Below are 18,885 nucleotides of genomic sequence, written 5' to 3'. Positions count from 1 at the left end.
TCTCAGTAAGAAAAGGCCTCATGCATAATGTTTTTCAAAGGATTCTGGTGCTGAAATTATCAAGTGCTGAGGAGAAGAGGGCAAGAAATATTATCACATTGGTGACTTGGTTATTTGTGGAACTACCTTCATTGATAAAAACAAAAACCTCTCTCATGAACTGAGAAGTTGACACCTCAGTCACGGATGGGCAACTGAGATAATATTTTACTCAGTGTTTTAGAAGTTGTAGGGTGAGTGGGCCATTGACCTAAATAGACAGTGGAGATGTGGAATACATCTCTAAGACCACTGAGTCGACTGTAAGCTACCTCAAATATCAGTCTAAGTACTGTCTTAAAACTTCCCATGACACCATCATTTTTTCTGCCACATACAATTGAAGCATAAGGTCTCATTCACAAAATGTATAATCACTCAGGATTATTGCCTAAAATTGTAAAAATATTTAAATTACAGCATTGTAACCAAAATACAGCCATAATCGCTTGCCAATTAAGTGCCAGATAATGACTTTGGCTGGCCAGGCTTTCATCACTACTTCAGGCTCTGCCCTGACACAGTGGAGATGCAGACAAGGTCTGGTGGGAGCAAAGATCTTCTGAAATGTCTTCACCTTTTGGATTCATTCTTTCATAAAGGAACTAACAGATAATTATATATTTTAAAGCTGGTGTCTTAAAAAGGCATACTTCAAATCCTCTCATCCTTAACTCGGTTCTCATCTTTACTCTGGCCTTCTCACTGTGGTATGGACACACCAAGCACACGGCTGTCACACATAGTCTTCGCTCTAGCCTTTCCCTCCACCTTCCATGCTTGTCCCCTCAATTTCAGCATGCCTCACTGCTGGACTTTCCAGATTTTGTTCAAAGATCTCCCCATCAGAGAGATGTTCCTGCCCACGAATTGTAAATCATTAACTACTGCTCTTCCAAAATTCTAGCTCTTTACCCAGCTTTATATTTCCTCTTGTTCCATGTTGAATGTTATATCTTTATTGATTGATTGATTTAGTGTTTCTCCCACTAGAATTTAAGTTCCACAAGAGCAGGAGTTTTGCTTATTTTGCTCATTAGTATAACCCACCACTTGTAACCATAACAGGCATACAGTTGATGCTCAATAAACATTTGTTACATGAATGAATAAAATCAACATCACATACTTGGAGAAGCTATTGTGACTCTCTTGTATGAACTTCAGGGTAGAGGTACTGCTATGCATTCTCAATTTTTTTTTTTTTTTTTTTTTTTTTTAGATTTTATTTATTTATTTGACAGAGAGAGATCACAGTAGACAGAGAGGCAGGCAGAGAGAGAGAGAGAGAGAGGGAAGCAGGCTCCCTGCTGAGCAGAGAGCCCGATGCGGGACTTGATCCCAGGACCCTGAGATCATGACCTGAGCCGAAGGCAGCAGCTTAACCCACTGAGCCACCCAGGCACCCTATGCATTCTCAATTTAAAATCATATATATATAGTTGCCTCATACATGTTAGATGCAATTTGTATTATTCAACTTGAAGAATTAAGTCATTTCTAAAGACTTAATTTGTAGGTAGGCATATGGAAAGAGGGACCATGTTTATAATTAAAATATTGGAAGAATCTATATTAGTAGTCTGCTGATTGTGTGATCGTGGTAAATCTTCCTAGGGTTGCTTCTCCTTACTTCTTTTTTTATTTCACTTTCACACACATTCACGGGAAAATATTTGAGATTATTGCCTCTCCTTTTAAAATAATTCAAGATGTACACTCACCAGCAATATTAAATTCTTGGGTCATGGAATAAACATCAGATTTTATATTTAGTGCAGAACCTGACATATCATAGTTCAGTACAGACTTGTGTTTGAATATTGCAACAGTGAGTTATCAGCTGTATGACTTTGAGTAAGTTTCATAATTTCTCTGTAAGATGAAAATAAGCCAACAGCTACCTCACAAGATGATTGTGAGAATTTAATGAGATAATATATTAAAAATTCGGCATGATATGCAAATTACATACAAGAAGTCTTTGAACCTTTTTTTTTTTTTTTTACTTTCCCTTAAAGAGTTATTTGGAGAACTTCCAAAAATCAACTATTTTGGATGATGACAACATTAAGATTAATGGTTTTAATTTATTAATTAGAATAGAGCTAATATTTACTGGATATTTATTTTGTGCAAAGTACTATCTAGGTAAAATATATTTTTTATCTCCTTTAAAATATATATTTTATCTCCTTTAAAGATAACAAAAACCGCATTATGTGGGTATTATCTTACTTTCCTCATTTTAAAATTGAGAAAACTATCCAAGACCACACAGATATAAAGCAGGTATCTGAGTTTTGGTCTTTCTGATATTCAATCACATCCTTCTAATCACTGTGCTATACTACCTATTTTATGTGTGGCTTTGAGAGTACTGTGTTTGAAGGCACAAAGATGTTTGAGGATTGAATATACATAGACTGTATATATATACACATGTATACATATACTACGTATTTCATCGCATTCAATTAAAACACATTTACCAATTACTTAATATGTGACAGTGTTTGTTAAATGCTATCTTATATGGAATTATAAATATAACCTTTGACTTCAAGGAGCTCTTTATATATATATGGGTGTGTATATATATACACATATATGTGTATGCATATATACATATACACATATATATACATATACATGTGTATATATACAGATACACATATATATATATATGACTGTGTATGTGTGTGTATTAGCATATTCTTTATATGCCTACAAGAAGAAGATTGACTTGTCCAACAGAGCTTTAAAAAGCTTTTAACAAATATATTAATCATACAAAGTTAGTCAATGAAAAATTATTCCTAGAAGTCAAACTGAACACCATCAGAAAATGTTATTATTTTATGAAGAAGATTTGTGATATTTAACTTGTGCTCTGGTCACTTGAAGTTTCCAGGGATGAAGCTCAGAATGGCGAGGACTCTAGGACTTTTGCATTTTCCCAGTTACACGTTGGGGTTCCATGAAACATACCAGAGACATATGGTAGTGGAGAAGAGGCAAATGCTGTCTGGACTAAACTAATCCATTCTTTTGTTCTTTTGGGCAGTTAAATGACACAGAATTATCACTCTTGGGGTCTCAATAAAGAATCCTTAGATATTCTGGGGATTGCTCACTTTGAAGTTTGGTAATTCATTGTTTATTTGGGCATCTCACACTTTCCTCAACTGGCCTGTTCAAGACCCTCCTCTCAGGTCATCATTGTTGCCCCACCTTTCAGTCCATGGCAGATATTACTAATTTATTAAGGCATTCTTTGCTGTTGGACCTAGAAAAAAACCTCAACGGTCTTATTAACATGGTACTTGGGTAGCCAATACCAACTGATCAGCATCTTCATGTGTGATGAAAGCTACTTGCTCTTCCTGGTGCATTAGGAAAAACTGAGGGTATTGAATTATGGGGTTCAGTTCTAGTGATAGCTCTAATTACTGCATAATTCTGGACAATAGACTTAACCTCCCAGTTCTCAATTTCATTACTTATATAAGGGAGAAAATCGTTACTTTTACAATAATTACTTTTTCTAAGTTATAGGATGGTTGTAAGGATAAACGAGATTGTATATGAACATCCTTGGAGAAAGATAAAAATCTCAAGAACACCTATATCACTCTAAGTTGTTATTACCTAAGTGTGGAGAATTGTCTACCAATATTCAAGTCCAAAGGTATTCCCATTTTTTGCTTCTTTTACCTCTAAGACCACCTTTTTCCTTATCTATAAAATGTCAATATTAATACTTACAGAGTTACTGTGAGGATTAAATGAAAAACGTACGCAAAAGGCCCTAACTCAGCTTTTGGAAGAATTCAGACTCCATAAATTGTCATTATTATCTTCCTTACTAGCCAGCCCTCTGGCCAATGTTAGCAAAGTTATGGGTGAGTTGGCTCTTATCCTTCAGTATAAATGAGCATGTTCAGACCACACCAATGTAAGAGCCAGGAGGATCAACATGCATGTTATGGTTATAGAATGTGACTCTAATTAATAGTACTGTAATAGAAGAGTCAAAAGTCACTAGGAGAGTAGATCTTAAATGTTCTCATCACAAAAAGAGATGGTAATTATGTAAGGTGATGGAGATGTTAACCAACAATTCTGGGTAATCATTTTACAATATGTAAGTATATCAAATTTTCCCTTTGTACACCTTAAACTTATATAATGTTATATGTCAATTATATCTTAATAAAGCTGGGGAAAAACATAAAAAAACAGGAAATAAAATCCAATGGGGGTTTGGGGTTCTATTGATGGTGATGTATTGGAATAGTTATATAAGCTCGATGATTCATTCCAGAAAACGTAAATAAAGTGAGAAAGGAAATGCATGTGTGAGAAATGTTGGGTGCTGAGAAATGTTGGGTGAGATGTGGCCACTTGTAATCCAGAGGACTACAACTTTATGACAATGAAAACATGATGAATATATCATCATCATCATCATGTATATATTATGGGCTTACTAACTGACAGGCACTACAGTAATTGTTAAATATGGTACCTGATTTTCTATTGTTAGCAATCCTAAGAAGGCCTGTGTTACAGACAAGAAAACTGAGACCTGGAGAAGTTAAATGATTTGAAAGCAATGAAACTGGGAATGAATTCAGACATAAGTAATTCTTACTCACATAATTAATGTAAAAGTCAAGTTGTGGTTCATGAATCCAATAGATTTCTGAATGAGAAGAAAAGGAAGATGGAAGAATGAGGAAAGAAGATCTTTACAAGTAGAGAGTCAAATAAAATACAGGATGCCTTCTCAAATCTGAATTTCAGCTAAAAAATAATGTTTAGAATATATATGGGCCAAATATTTATTAGTTATGTGCATATTTTATGAAATGCACAGTAAAATTGGTCAACACATTCTTTACTTCACATAATTACCTCTTTGTTGTTGTTTTTAAGGTGAGAACACCGAAGTTGTACTCTCACAGACTTCAAATATGCAGATAGTATTGTGAACAATAGTCACCATACTACATATTAGATACCCAGAAATTACTCATCATATAACCGAAAGTTTGTGCTCTTTGACCAACATCACCTCACTTCCCCCACCATTCTGTTTAGAAACCACAATTCTGCTGTTTCCATGAGTTCAATATTTTTGGATTCCACACATCAATGAGATCGTAAAACATTTGTCATTTCTTATCTGAATTCCTTCACTTAGCCCAATACCCTCATGGTCTATCCATGTTGTGGCAGATGGCAGGATTTCCTTCTTTTTTATGACTGAATAAGAGTCCATTGTGTGTGTGTGTGTGTGTGTGTGTGTGTGTGTGAGAATAATCTTACATCCTTACCCATTCGTCCGTCAACAGATACTTACGCTATTTCCACGTCTCAGCTACTGAAAGTAATGCTGCTGTGAACATGAGCTGTGGTTCTCTCTTCTGGATAGTGATTTCATTTCCTTCAGATATATACTCCTATTATTCTGATCTATGTTTAGTTTCTTTCTTTTTTTTTAAATTTTTTATTTTTTATAAACATATATTTTTATCCCCAGGGGTACAGGTCTGTGAATCACCAGGTTTATACACTTCACAGCACTCACCAAAGCACATACCCTCCCCAATGTCCATATTCCCAACCCCTTCTCCCAAACCCCCTCTCCCCAGCAACCCTCAGTTTGTTTTGTGAGATTAAGAGTCACTTATGGTTTGTCTCCCTCCCAATCCCATCTTGTTTCATTGATTCTTCTCCTACCCACTTAAGCCCCCATGTTGTATCACCACTTCCTCATATCAGGGAGATCATATGATAGTTGTCTTTCTCTGCTTGACTTATTTCGCTAAGCATGATACGCTCTAGTTCCATCCATGTTGTCTCAAATGGCAAGATTTCATTTCTTTTGATGGCTGCATAGTATTCCATTGTGTATATATACCACATCTTCTTGATCCATTCATCTGTTGATGGACATCTAGGTTCTTTCCATAGTTTGGCTATTGTGGACATTGCTGCTATAAACATATAAACACAGGTGCACGTGCCCCAAATCGGCAAAGAAGAAGTCAAATTATGTTTAGTTTCTTAAAGACCATCCATGCTGCTTTTCTTGATGGCTGCCCTGGTTTACATTACCACCAACCACACACCAGTGTGTCCTTTCCTCCTGATCTTCACCAGCATTTGTTCTCTCTTCTCTTTCGGGTAAGAGTTGATCTAACAGCTGTGAGGTGACACTACAGTCTTCACCTCCGCCTTCTCCTCACAGTTCTACAGGTTTAGGTCTTACCTCTCAGTCCGTAATAGAGTTTGAGCTAACTGTGGGTGGTATAAAATACGGGCCCCGTTTCCTTCTTTTGGCTGAGAATATCCAATTTTCTCAGTACCACATGTTGAAGAGACCATCCTTTCCCCACTGAAAATTCTTGGTTCCCTTATGAATATTAGTTGACTGGATGTGCAAAGGCTTATTTCTAGGCTATCTTGTTCAGCCTGCTTCTTTGTCTGTTTTTGTGCCAGTACCATATGGTTTTGATTACTGTAACTTTGTAATGTAGCTTGTAGCTAAAAAGTGTAATGCATCCACCTTTGTTCTTTCTCAAGATTGCTTTGGCTGATTGGGGTCTTTTATAGTTCTATATGAATTTTATGAATATTTTTTCTATTTCTGTGAAAAATTCCATTGGAATTTTCACAGGGGTTGCATTGAATGTGCACATGGTTTTGGGTAATATGGACATCTTAGCATATTACTTCTTCTGATCCATAAATATAAAACATCTTTCCATTTGTTTGTGTCTTATTCAATTTCTCTCATCAATGTCTTATGGTTTTTGGTGTATTAGATCGTTTACTTCCTTAGTTAAATTTATTCCTAAGTATTTGATTGTATTTAATGCTATTGGGAGACTTTTTGCTAAATCTGGAAACTTTTTAAAAGGGGAAACAGCAAGGGAAAAATAAGTGAAGAAGGTTTCGCTAAGTAACATACGCATAAGGGACATTTTCAGGAACACATTATGAGGGGAAAATCCTTAATCATATCTACTACAGGCTACTTGATCTCTTTATTTCAGACAAAAAGAAGGCTTGCAGAAGATACAGTATTTTATCCTATATAAATGATTTTTTATCAATTTTTTTTAAAAGTTTCTTTTAGGTTAGGGAGTCTCTGAAAATCTAATAGAAGCTACAGACTATCTCTCCAGAAAAAGCTTATACACATGGCTAAATCCCTCTCCCAAAGCCAACAGAGACCATAAAGAAAACCCATGTTTCAAACCATTCAAAAGGAGACAGCATGGCTTACTGCACAATGTGCCTTGAAGTCAGAAAAACATGTCTCAAATAGTGATAGACTAGTAATTGTGAACACCTGAGTCTTGGGGTGGGCGAGCCAATTCCATGGTATAAACAGTCCCACTGTGGTTGACTTCTAGCCACCTGCATAGTATGGCATCACTGAATACAGAGTTGGGAAGACATATATAGTAGCACACAATCGTATAGAATTCCGTTCCTATATGTATATGAATGTAAAAGAACTCAAGTACATAGATAATAGTAAAATATAATGAAATATTTAGAGCATGGTGAGTTCTAAGTATTTATTACCTTGTTTTTAATATAATTTATATAATTGTAAGCTTATATAATTTAATTTTTATTAATGGCCATGTTTAACAATAACTTGCAAATTTCCTGAAATTTCACAAAAACCTCTCCCTGGTTCAGCACAGCACTGACCTGGTTCCATGTGGAGTCTATAAGTAAGTCTTATGGTTGTCATAAAAACTGAAGATAGGTAATGTATGTGCAAGGCAGAGAATTTTCTGAAAAAAGCAAGTAATTATAAATGAAAGTATTATTTCTATTGCTATTAATGGCAACTTTACACAGAAGGGCTACTCTTCTAATTCTAGTCAGTGAACAAGAGAATTAATATTTTTCTGTAATTTTCTGTGTTACTGTTTCATAAACAGGGACTGGGGGATGCACTCTGTTCCTTCCAGTTTAAGTGACGTTGAGTGAAAAGTACAGTCACATACTTGCTACATAATAAGTGAGTCCAACAATATCACATTATAAATGGAACTTGATTATTTCAATAAAATATTCATCGTAAGTGGTATTACATTGGGTTAAACTTCCCATGAAATGGTATATAATTTTCTCCAAAATATACTAATGGTTCACTTGGTCACTGAAGTTTTTTAATTTATTTTCTTTTATCCACACTATCTGCCAATTTTAGGTGCTTAGAGAATAACTCAATTCAAGTTTAAATGCTCTCACTAAAACAATAAATCCTTGCTTTTTGAAAAATGCATTTAAAAATATATTTTCTTGTCTCATTTCCTTTTCCCTTTTAAATGTGATATTAAAAGTAGTACTGCAGCTGTTTCTACAAGCTACATAACCACTGAGACAAAGAAGGGAACACCAGTGAATGTATTTTTTTTTAAGTTCCGTAAATTGCCCCTTTGTTTCTAGGATATGTCGATAGACTGCAGATACTGTGTGTTTCTCTATATCACTTTCCTACAGCAGGATGAAACTGCCGGGACCCCTTCTAGAAGGTCATCATTTATGGAATAACCACAAATGTGATCAATCAAGTCATTCCAATGGAGCAATAGCCAGTATGACCTCAACAGACTTTGGCTTTTGGAGCCAGATCGCTTTAGTGACAGACATAGCCCTGGTGGGCCGGCAGCATCCTTCACTGCTCACTCTGCCATCTGCCACTGTGGAAACTTCATCATTAAAGGCAGAGTTGTTGCTGGACGAATTTGCAAATGGTTTTGAGAGCATTATTATTGCACAGAATGTTACCATCTGTAAGTAGGCAAATCTGAATTACAATGTATGTCTACCTAACTTTATTTCTCTATGTATATCTTAATAGAAAGTTCATGCATTAGTCTCAAAATTGGAACATCTCAAAAAGGAATATTTCCTTTGTAATATGAAATTATGGCCTTGCAAAAGACCTTGAGAGCTTAACTTCTGACTTTTAAATACATCTGCATTTAAACTATCACAGATCAAAAAATATCTATATTACTTTACCTGTCCCTCACAAACTATTTTTTTAATTTATTATTTATTTATTTTCAGCATAACAGTATTCATTGTTTTTGCACCACACCCAGTGCTCCATGCAATCCGTGCCCTCTATAATACCCACCACCTGGTTCCCCCAACCTCTCACCCCTGCCCCTTTAAACTCCTCAGATTGTTTTCCTGAGTCCATAGTCTCTCATGGTTCACCTCCCCTTCCAATTTACCCCAGCTCCCTTCTCCTCTCTAACTCCCCAAGTCCTCCATGATATTTGTTATGCTCCACAAATAAGTGAAACCATATGATACTTGACTCTCTCTGCTTGACTTATTTCACTCATCATAATCTCTTCCAGTCCCGTCCATGTTGCTACAAAAGTTGGGTATTCGTCCTTTCTTATGGAGGCATCATACTCCATAGTGTATATGGACCACATCTTCCTTATCCATTCGTCCATTGAAGAGCATCTTGGTTCTTTCCACAGTTTGGCAACCGTGGCCATTGCTGCTGTGAACATTCATCGTATAACAAAACCAAATAGCTTAGCTTAAAAATTTATGTTCGGGGAGAAGATTCAGAGTGGGAGAGCCCTAGGTATATCTGGTCCCACAAATACAACTACATGATACTCACAGCAGTTCAAATTACCCAGAAAATGACCCACAGACTGGCAGAACAACTCCACAGTTAAATGTAGAGAAGAGGCCACAATGAAGAAGGTAGGAAGGGCCAAGAGGCAGGAAGTAGATTCACAGGGCTGTCCGTGGGAGGGAGGGACTCTGTGGACACAAAGAGGGGAGAGAAACAACCCTCAAAATAGAGATCCTGCATGGGGTGACAAATCCCTATAACATTTGGCTTTGCAAAACAGAGGGGCCCAATTTCATGAGTTCTTACAACCCATGGGACTTCAATCCTGGAATTTTAAAAAGTCGGTAAGGTTGGCTCTGGGAGAGTCAGGAGAACCAGAAGAAACTGATTCCTCACCTTCAAAGAGACAGCACATCTAACAACCCACAGAGATACAGCATAGAAGCAACAGTTTGAAAGGTGCTAGCTCATATAGGAGGGAGAGTTATTTGCTAATCTCAAATCAAGTCCCAGTGGGACAGAAATCATTGGGAAACTGCTCCAGGAACAAAGAAACTAACAGGCACCATTTCCTTCCCCACCCCCAGCGTAAACACATGGCCATGTGGGCGACATGTTATCTAACTTGCTAGCAAGGCTTCCTGTCCCCCCTGCACTGTGCTCACACCAATCTACTCCTCTGGACAGCCCACTGCAGTCCTGGCACTGCAGGGTCTCTCTCACACAGGACCCAGGGCACACAAAGCTTGCTAGCACCACTTCCCACACCCACACTGCACCCCAATGCTGTGCTTCAGTGGATCTTCCCTCTCCAATACTCTCTGGGAGCTCATTCATGGCTGTGCCAGATGCCTGGCAGTATGCGAGCAGCCACTGCAGTGGCCAGTGCCACTCCACAGTGACTTCTGCTTCAGAGAGAAGGAAAGATAACCACACACATGAGGTCTGACTGCAGACCCCACACACCAAAGAAAGCTTCTTAGGGGACAATAGAAGGAAAATGCCTGGCAGTGTGGTGCTGCTACATCTCTGGCAAACACCTGGTCTGACCCAACTCAAGCCTAAGGAGTCCCCAGACTGGCCCACTAACACCACAGGAACCAATCACTGCCCGCAACAGGCAAAGAACCATTGTAGATGACTGGACTAAAGGAAAAATTGGCTCAGCCACAACAGTAGGGCACATGCAACACACATAGGAGACACTCCCGAAATGCCAGTTTCCAGTGAAGAGAGGATGCACATATCAGGGCACTAAAGGAACTCTTCTTCATAAGGCCACTAGGTTCCAGTGCAGGAGACATGGCTGTCTCTTCTAACACAAAGAAACAGACACAGACAGTTAGACAAAATGAAGAGACAGAGGAAAGTGTACCAAGTGAAAGAACAAGACAAAACCATAATAAGAGACCTAAGGAAAACAGATATAATTAATATCCCTGATAGAAAATTTAGAGTAATGATCCGAAAGATACTCTCTGGACATGAGAAAAGACTGGAGGAAATTGGTGAGACCCTTAACAATGAGATAAAAAAGAACCAATCAGAGATGAAGACACAATGAATGAAATTAAAAATACACTAGATAGTAAAAATAGTAGGCCAGAAAAAAACAGAAGAATGAATCAGTCACCTAGAGGACAGAGTAATGGATAGTAATCAAGCTGAACAAGTGAGAAAAAAATATTATACAAAAAAATAGACTCAGGGAAATCAGTGACACCATTAAGCATCATAGCATTCACACTGTAAGCATTCCACAAGGCGAAGGGAAAGAAAAGGGAGCAGAGAATTTATCTGGAGAAAAAATAGCTGAAATTTTCCTGAATCTGGGGAAAGAAACAGAAATCCAGGGGCAGGAGAAACAGAGATTTCCCAGGTAAATAAACCCAAGGAGGACCACACGAAATTAAAGAGCAATTAAAATGGCAAAAAGTAATGATAAAGACAGAATTTTAAAAGCAACAAGAGAAAAGATAGCAGTTACATACAAGGGAAACCCCATAATGCTATCAGCTGATTTTTCAGCAGAACAGAGCAACATGTTATTTTCAAAGTGCTAAAAGGAAAAAATTCAGCCAAGAATATTTTATCCAGCAATGCTATCATTCAGAATAGAAGGAGACATAAAGAATTTCTCAGACACACTTGATCTTAGCCAACAGGCTGAGAAGCGATGGGAGAGTTTCTCAGACAAACAAAAGTTAAATGAATTTATGACCACTAAATGAGCCCTACAGGAAATGTTAAAAGGGACTCAGAATGGAAAGATCATAAATAAGACTTAAGAAAGTAGGAAGCCCAAAAGCAGTAAAAATAAGTATATCTGTAAAAATCAGTCAATGGAATCAGAAAATAAAAGGATGTAAAGTATGACAACACTTACCTAAACTGTGGGGAGAAAACGAGTAACGAATGGATTCAAATTTAAGAGACCATCAACTTAATATAGACTGTTACATGCAGAAGATGTTATATACAGACCTAATCGTAACCACAAATCTAAAGCCAGTAACAGATATGAAGAAAACAGAGAAAGGAATCCAAGTATATCATGAAAGAAAGACAACTAACAACGAGAGAAGAGAACAAGAAGGGAATGGATAAAAACAATGAAAATGACCATAAAATGAATAACAAAATGCCAATAAATGCATATGTAGCAATAATTCCTTTGAGTGTAAACTGACTAAACACTTCAATCAAAAGACATAGCATAACAGAATGGATACCATAGATGTTTTTAAGTTATTTATTTTATTTAGGTCTGGTGATGGATGAAAAATGTTGAAGTTTATCTTAATTGACTTGAGATACTGTAACAAAATACCATAGACTGGGTGGTTTCAACAACAGATACTTATTTCTCACAGGTCTGCAGCCTAGGAAGTCTAAATAAGGTGCTGGTCAATTTGGTTCTGTTGAGATCCCTCTCCTGGCTTGCAGTGGATGCCTACTTGCTATGCCCTTCGATGGTGGGGAGAGAGTGACCTCTGGTCTCTTTTCCTTCTGTTATGAGGATACTAATCCCATCATGAGGACCCTACCTTCATGACCTCCAGAGAATCTAATTACCTCCCAATGGCCCCCCCTTCCAGTGCCATCACATCAAGGGTTAGGACTTCAATATATGAACTTAGGGGGACATCAACATTAAGTCCATAGCAAGACATTAGGTGGTCTAGAGGTATTAGGTGTTCTAATAAAATGACCTCAGAAAAGGAGGAAGTATTTGCAAACATTCTAGTTTTAACACCAAAATACTCCCTATAGCATGTCTTTAATTATTCCATGAGTCAAATCAGGATGCCCAAAATTGTACCGGCACTGGAGAATAAAAAGTAAGGAAATGCAGTACGTCTTGGTCTAGTCTTCTTTAAAATTAGGTTGAAAATATTATGCAGACACTGAAAGGAATGAGGAAGTTTTGTATATACTGACCTGAAATGACTGGATATATTAAATTTTTAAAAAATCAAAAGGCAAAAGGGTTTTTAAAAGTAAATTATATTTTGTATAAGTGATAGTGAAACATAAATATAGATATATATTTGTAGAAAGAAACTTAGGAAGGATAAATCGATGTTATAAAAATGGTTATTTAAATGGGAAAAAGTATAGCATAAAGAAGGTAGTTAACTTGGAGTTCTCTAAATAAGTCTTCTTATGTAATTCTCACCTTTGGAACATAGGTAATTTTCATACTCCAAAAATAAATTACTTTGAAATGGAAAAATATATCTAGGGGTACCTGGGTGGCTTAGTCGTTAAGTGTCTGCCTTCCACTCAGGTCATGATCTCAGGGTCCTGGGATCAAGCCCCACACTGGGCTCCCTGCGGGGGGGCCTGCTTCTCCCTCTCCCACTCCTCCTGCTTGTGTTCTCTTTCTTGCTGTGTCTCTTTCTGTAAAATAAATAAATAAAATATTTTAAAAAAAGAGAAAAATAAATCTAATCTTAAAACACTGAGTCAAACTGAAATGAATGAGCCAATTATATATCAAGTTGGCCAAAAAAATACACAAAGAAAATACTTATTGTAGTTGACTTTTATACCCAGTATTTTTACTGTAAATCTTTGATGCAATGTATTAAAAACTGAACTTCAAAAAAGTCTTACATTTCATTCGTTAATCTAATTATTAGAAATACTATTGATACCATTAATTTTAGTGTGTGTGCGTGTGTGTTTGTATGTATGTGTGTTAGGATAAAGCAAAAAAAAAAACAATTTATGAAATTCCACATATAACTGTTTAAAAAAACTGTTAAAAATAACCGTTAAAAATAAGATAAATAACATGATTATATTTTTCTTCCATTCATTTATTAAAATTTTAACTTTCATTTATTTTATTATTTTTTAATATTTAAATTCATTTTTTTTAATGAAACTATATAATTTGGCTTAAAGATTTAAATTCAGCTTTAATGTGAAAACATTTAGGGTTTTACCATTGTGAACTCTTTGGCACCTGCCTGCTTGCTAAGGAGAGAGTCCCAGCTGCGGCTGCCACGCCTCCGATCTAAACACTGCCCTGTTGTTTTGGACTCCTGAAGGAGGCTTTGGGCTTCATCATGTCTGCGGTGGCTGGGGCTGCATCAGCTCCAGTGCACAGGCCTGACTTGACAAGACCAGAGTTCTAGCTCCTCTAATTTTGTGTACTCAGATGATATGTGGCATACTAGAGTGTGGAATTCGGTGTACTTAGGCTCCCTGAGTAATTCCAGGAAACACATATGAAGTGTAGGACCATCAACAACTCTTGAGACAAATTTGACCAGGGCGCCGGGAGTCAGGAAAGAGCCTGAAAATAAATTCTTCTCACTTCCTTTGCCCCCACTGAGGACTATTTTAAGGCTGATTGGAAGGTTTCTTACATGACTAGGCTTCTTCCTCTGTCTCAATTCCCTTTAACCTCACTCCACATGTCCTGTGTTTGGGTTTGCATCTTCCAGTAAATAAACCCTTAATAGGTAATCTGCCTCCAGTTCCGTTTCGTAGACAATCCGGGCTAAGAAAGCAATTTCATTAACGTGTTAGCACACACACACACAAAATGATTGTAAAGGGGGCAAAGAGAGGGAGGTACGAAAATAAAGAAGTAAATAAAAATCATGTAATTCAATTTGAATTGGAAATATCTGCATGAATTAACAAAAATAACAGCTACCACCACCTCTTTTCCTGGTTTTGACCACTGGAAAGCAATAATAGTAGCAATGAGCTTATTATCTGGATTATGATCTGTATTTATTTATTTCTATAAAAGTATCAGGATAATGGCTGTGTCTAAGTTTAAGCCAAGTTATATAAGATGAACCTAAAATCTGGGGGAGGCCAAAATGCAAGCTATCAAAGAAAATGGATTTCCTCGGGCGCCTGGGTGGCTCAGTGGGTTAAGCCGCTGCCTTCGGCTCAGGTCATGATCTCAGGGTCCTGGGATCGAGTCCCGCATCGGGCTCTCTGCTCAGCAGGGAGCCTGCTTCCCTCTCTCTCTCTCTCTCTCTGCCTGCCTCTCTGCCTGCGTGTGATCTCTGTCTGTCAAATAAATAAATAAAATCTTAAAAAAAAAAAAAGAAAAGAAAATGGATTTCCTCAAAAGACCTCAGTAGCCAAAATGGAGAGGATCTCAACAATCAAAGATAGTAAAATTTAAGCATCAAAAAGAATACTGAATACAATTTATTAGGAAAAAATTTGTTACATAGAAGTCCATAAGTTCATAATGTAAAAGAGAGAACCAACAAAACTCAATTCATTAACTAGCTTATTCAAAAGCAAAAAACTAAAAATAAAAATTTGACCTGCTTTTCCTTCATGAAATGAAATTGAAGCTAAATAAATAGTGCTGGTTAATAATGGAAAGTCCTTTGAGAAGAATTCTTACTGGCAGATATTGATGGAATAATAGAATTGGAAAATAATGATTTTGTCACCTTTATTAAATAATATTTATTTTGAATCTTAACAGGAAGTGAATATTTACTCACTTCTCTAAGAAAAGACCTTTCAATAAGAATGAAAAAATGTATAAATAGATTAAAAGAATTTTGATTTATAATCTGGAGATTAGAAATTCTTTTGATGCCAAGCTATATTTGTGAGAATATTTGTTATATAAAGTATTGTTCACTTAAATTTTAAAATACTTTACTTTTTTTTTTTTTTAACTTTTTATTTTTTATAAACATACATTTTTATCCCCAGGGGTACAGGTCTGTGAATCGCCAGGTTTACACACTTCACAGCACTCACCAAAGCACATACCCTCCCCAATGTCCATAATCCCACCCCCTTCTCCCAAACCCCCTCCCCCCAGCAACCCTCAGTTTGTTTTGTGAGATTAAGAGTCTCTTATTTATTTGAGAAAGGAGGTGGCACAGAGAGAGAGGAGCAAGCAGAATCCTCACCGAGGACGGAATCTAATGCAGGGCTGGATCTCAAGACCCTGAGTTCATGACCTGAGCCCAAATCAAGAGTTGAGTGCTCAACTGACTGAGCCACACAGGCTCTTAAAGTGTTTTTCCTAGCAGTTTGATTTTATTCACAAGATTTGTGATAATTTAGTTGCTGATTATGACCTCACTGATCAAGCTCTCAACAGAGTAGTATAAAAGAGAAATGTAGAATCTTTTAGCATGTAGAACATTGCTACAATACTTTCTCCTTAAACAATATTTATTATTATTATTATTATCATTGTTATTATTTTAATGCTTCATGAATTTGCATGTTATTTTTGTGCAGGGGCTAATATTCTCTGTAGTGTTGCAACTTTATGCACTGTCAAAGTGAGCACAGAAGACATTATTTTAAAATAAATAGTGCTTCTGGTAGATTAAATTAAAATTTAGAGTAAAAAGTTAATGGATCAGATAAGTGTTTAATGTTTCAGAAGTAACTGGAGGTGATCTGAACGATCTATTCCAAATAAGAGATCAGGTAGATAATATTTTAATGACTTGAACTCAGCAGCAGAGAGTGGGCATAATTATCTAAATTTGAGAGGTATTCCAAAAATGGGGGTTTAGTTTGGAAAAGAGGAAATATTACGGCATGGATTGCGTGGAGCATGGGGTGTTATGAAAAAAAACAATGAATCCTGGAACACTACATCAAAAACTTACGATGTACTGTATGGTGACTAACATAACATAATTTAAGAAAAGAAAAGACAGCTTCACATCATGATATAATATCATGACATTTAAGACATTTAAAAGTCTAAACATCTCCCCATCTCCCAGTAAGTCAGAGCATTACGGTCCCTGCTAAAGCTCCCTTTACTCTCCAATAAACCTGTCTCTGACCCCCAGTGCACTCCTCCAACGTCTCGTGAGTCAGTAGTAGAAACACATTCTGAAGTTTCCCACCTTGTGTTTTTATCTGTACCATTTTTCCCCTGTGTGACATAACCCTTCTCTCACACCTCTGCTGCTTGGTGAAATCACTCTGGTTCTACAAGGCTCAGCACAAATGTTGTATGCTTCACCTCCCAGGAAAGATCAATTACTTTTTTTCTATGTCTCTATAAAATTTAGTTCATAATTTAATTATAACCCTCATAACATAATTATTTTCAACTACAGGTTTCAGTCTATTCCACTAGAATATAAGTGTTTACATGCTTAACTTTGTTGCATAAATGAAAGTTTCCTTATGTAAACTGCTATGTGTTATTTAACATTAATTAAGACATATTTACCTACTCTTGTCATTCACTGTGCTAAGCTGCTAGTGATGCAACAGTAAGTCAGAATGTCACGGTCCCTGCTAAATCTAACACCTACAAAAGGACACAGAGATTCAAAGAGACTAATAAAACGTAGTGTCATAAGCTTGATACGCATAAGGATGATGGTGATGATTATGTTAGCTAATAGTTACTGAGTATTTTTATGAGCCGAGCGTGAATCAAGCATGCTACATGTATTATCAAATCCAACCCTCACAATGTCTCAGTGACAGAGGAAGCACAGGGCTCTTTTATAGAGTCAGGAGAACACTTAAGTAAGACTTTGAGAGTCCGTGAAAGCATCCCTAACAGAGGGATTTCTCTGTTGAGACCTGAAAGAATGATTGGAGATTAGGAGGTAAGAGAGAAGAAGAGTGAGGGGCCCCTGGGTGGCTCAGTGGGTTAAGCCTCTGCCTTCAGCTCAGGTCATGATCCCAGGGTCCTGGGATCGAGCCCCGCATCGGGCTCTCTGCTCAGCGTGGAGCCTGCTTCCTCCTCTCTCTCTGCCTGCCTCTCTGCCTACTTGAGCTCTCCCTCTCTGTCAAATAAATAAATAAAATCTTTAAAAAGAGAGAAAGAGAAGGGTGTGTGTATGTGTGTGTGTATTCCAGTGAGTTGCAGACAGGAAAATTATTTCTAACAGAAAGCAAAAACCAAAGTCTAATCAATATATATATTTAGTGGATATTGGGCTTTCTACTTCCAAAGTCAGACCATATCACAGAGCTTAATTCCTTTGGAAACAGTCGCAAAAAGCTAAAAACTGGACCAGATCCGTTGTCCTCATTTTTCAGAGAGAAGCCCTGAATACTGGTTCAAGGAAATGAGTTCCCAGTTCCATACAGAGTCATTGGCAGGAGTCGGGCTCCCGGGCCAGTCTATTTCCAGGACACCCTGCTGGGGCCTCTATGGACTGTCACGTGGTTTCCATTTCAGCCAACCAGCCATAAATGTATGCAGACAAAAACACGTTTTATGATTCCCAACCACCACATTCCAGCTCACGTTCTTCTCTTGATTATTATTTCATAAGAAAACTATAAATTATGGAATATAACAGTACATATCTGTACTTAATCTCTAAACAGATGTGGTCTAGAAATGATTCCTCTCAATCTTCCCTTCAACACATCAGGTCCATCCTGAAAATGCATCGTGACGTGTTATCTCGTAGACTGTATTTCCATCTTAATCAGGTCTCTGATGGACGGTCTTAGTTGACTCCTATTTTGAAGCGGCTTATGTCAGTGGCAAGAGCATGGCCTTTGAGGCTGACAGACTGGCGTCCCGATTCTGGGTCTGCCACTTACCAGCTACGGGACCTTGGGACAGGCATATAATATAATATAATATAATACAGACATGTTATAGTCTGTATTAGTGCCTTGCCTCATGGTGTCCTTGTGGGCACTGAGACAGCACGCATGTAAAATACAGTCATACTGCCTGATACATGGTTCAT

At 37.2% G+C, this 18,885-nt stretch overlaps 1 long non-coding RNA gene across 1 annotated transcript in view; it reads left to right on the top strand.

Moving 5' to 3' along the window:
- The window catches only part of LOC309862670, a 73,889-nt gene that overhangs the window by 17,373 nt on the left and 37,631 nt on the right, over positions 1-18,885 (top strand). The window lies entirely within an intron of this gene.

This window comes from Mustela nivalis (assembly GCF_964662115.1).
Source record: "Mustela nivalis genome assembly, chromosome: 4".
NCBI classification, from domain to species: Eukaryota; Metazoa; Chordata; class Mammalia; order Carnivora; family Mustelidae; genus Mustela; species Mustela nivalis.
Note: the sequence above shows the minus strand (reverse complement) of the source record. Positions and strands in the feature narration are given on the sequence as shown.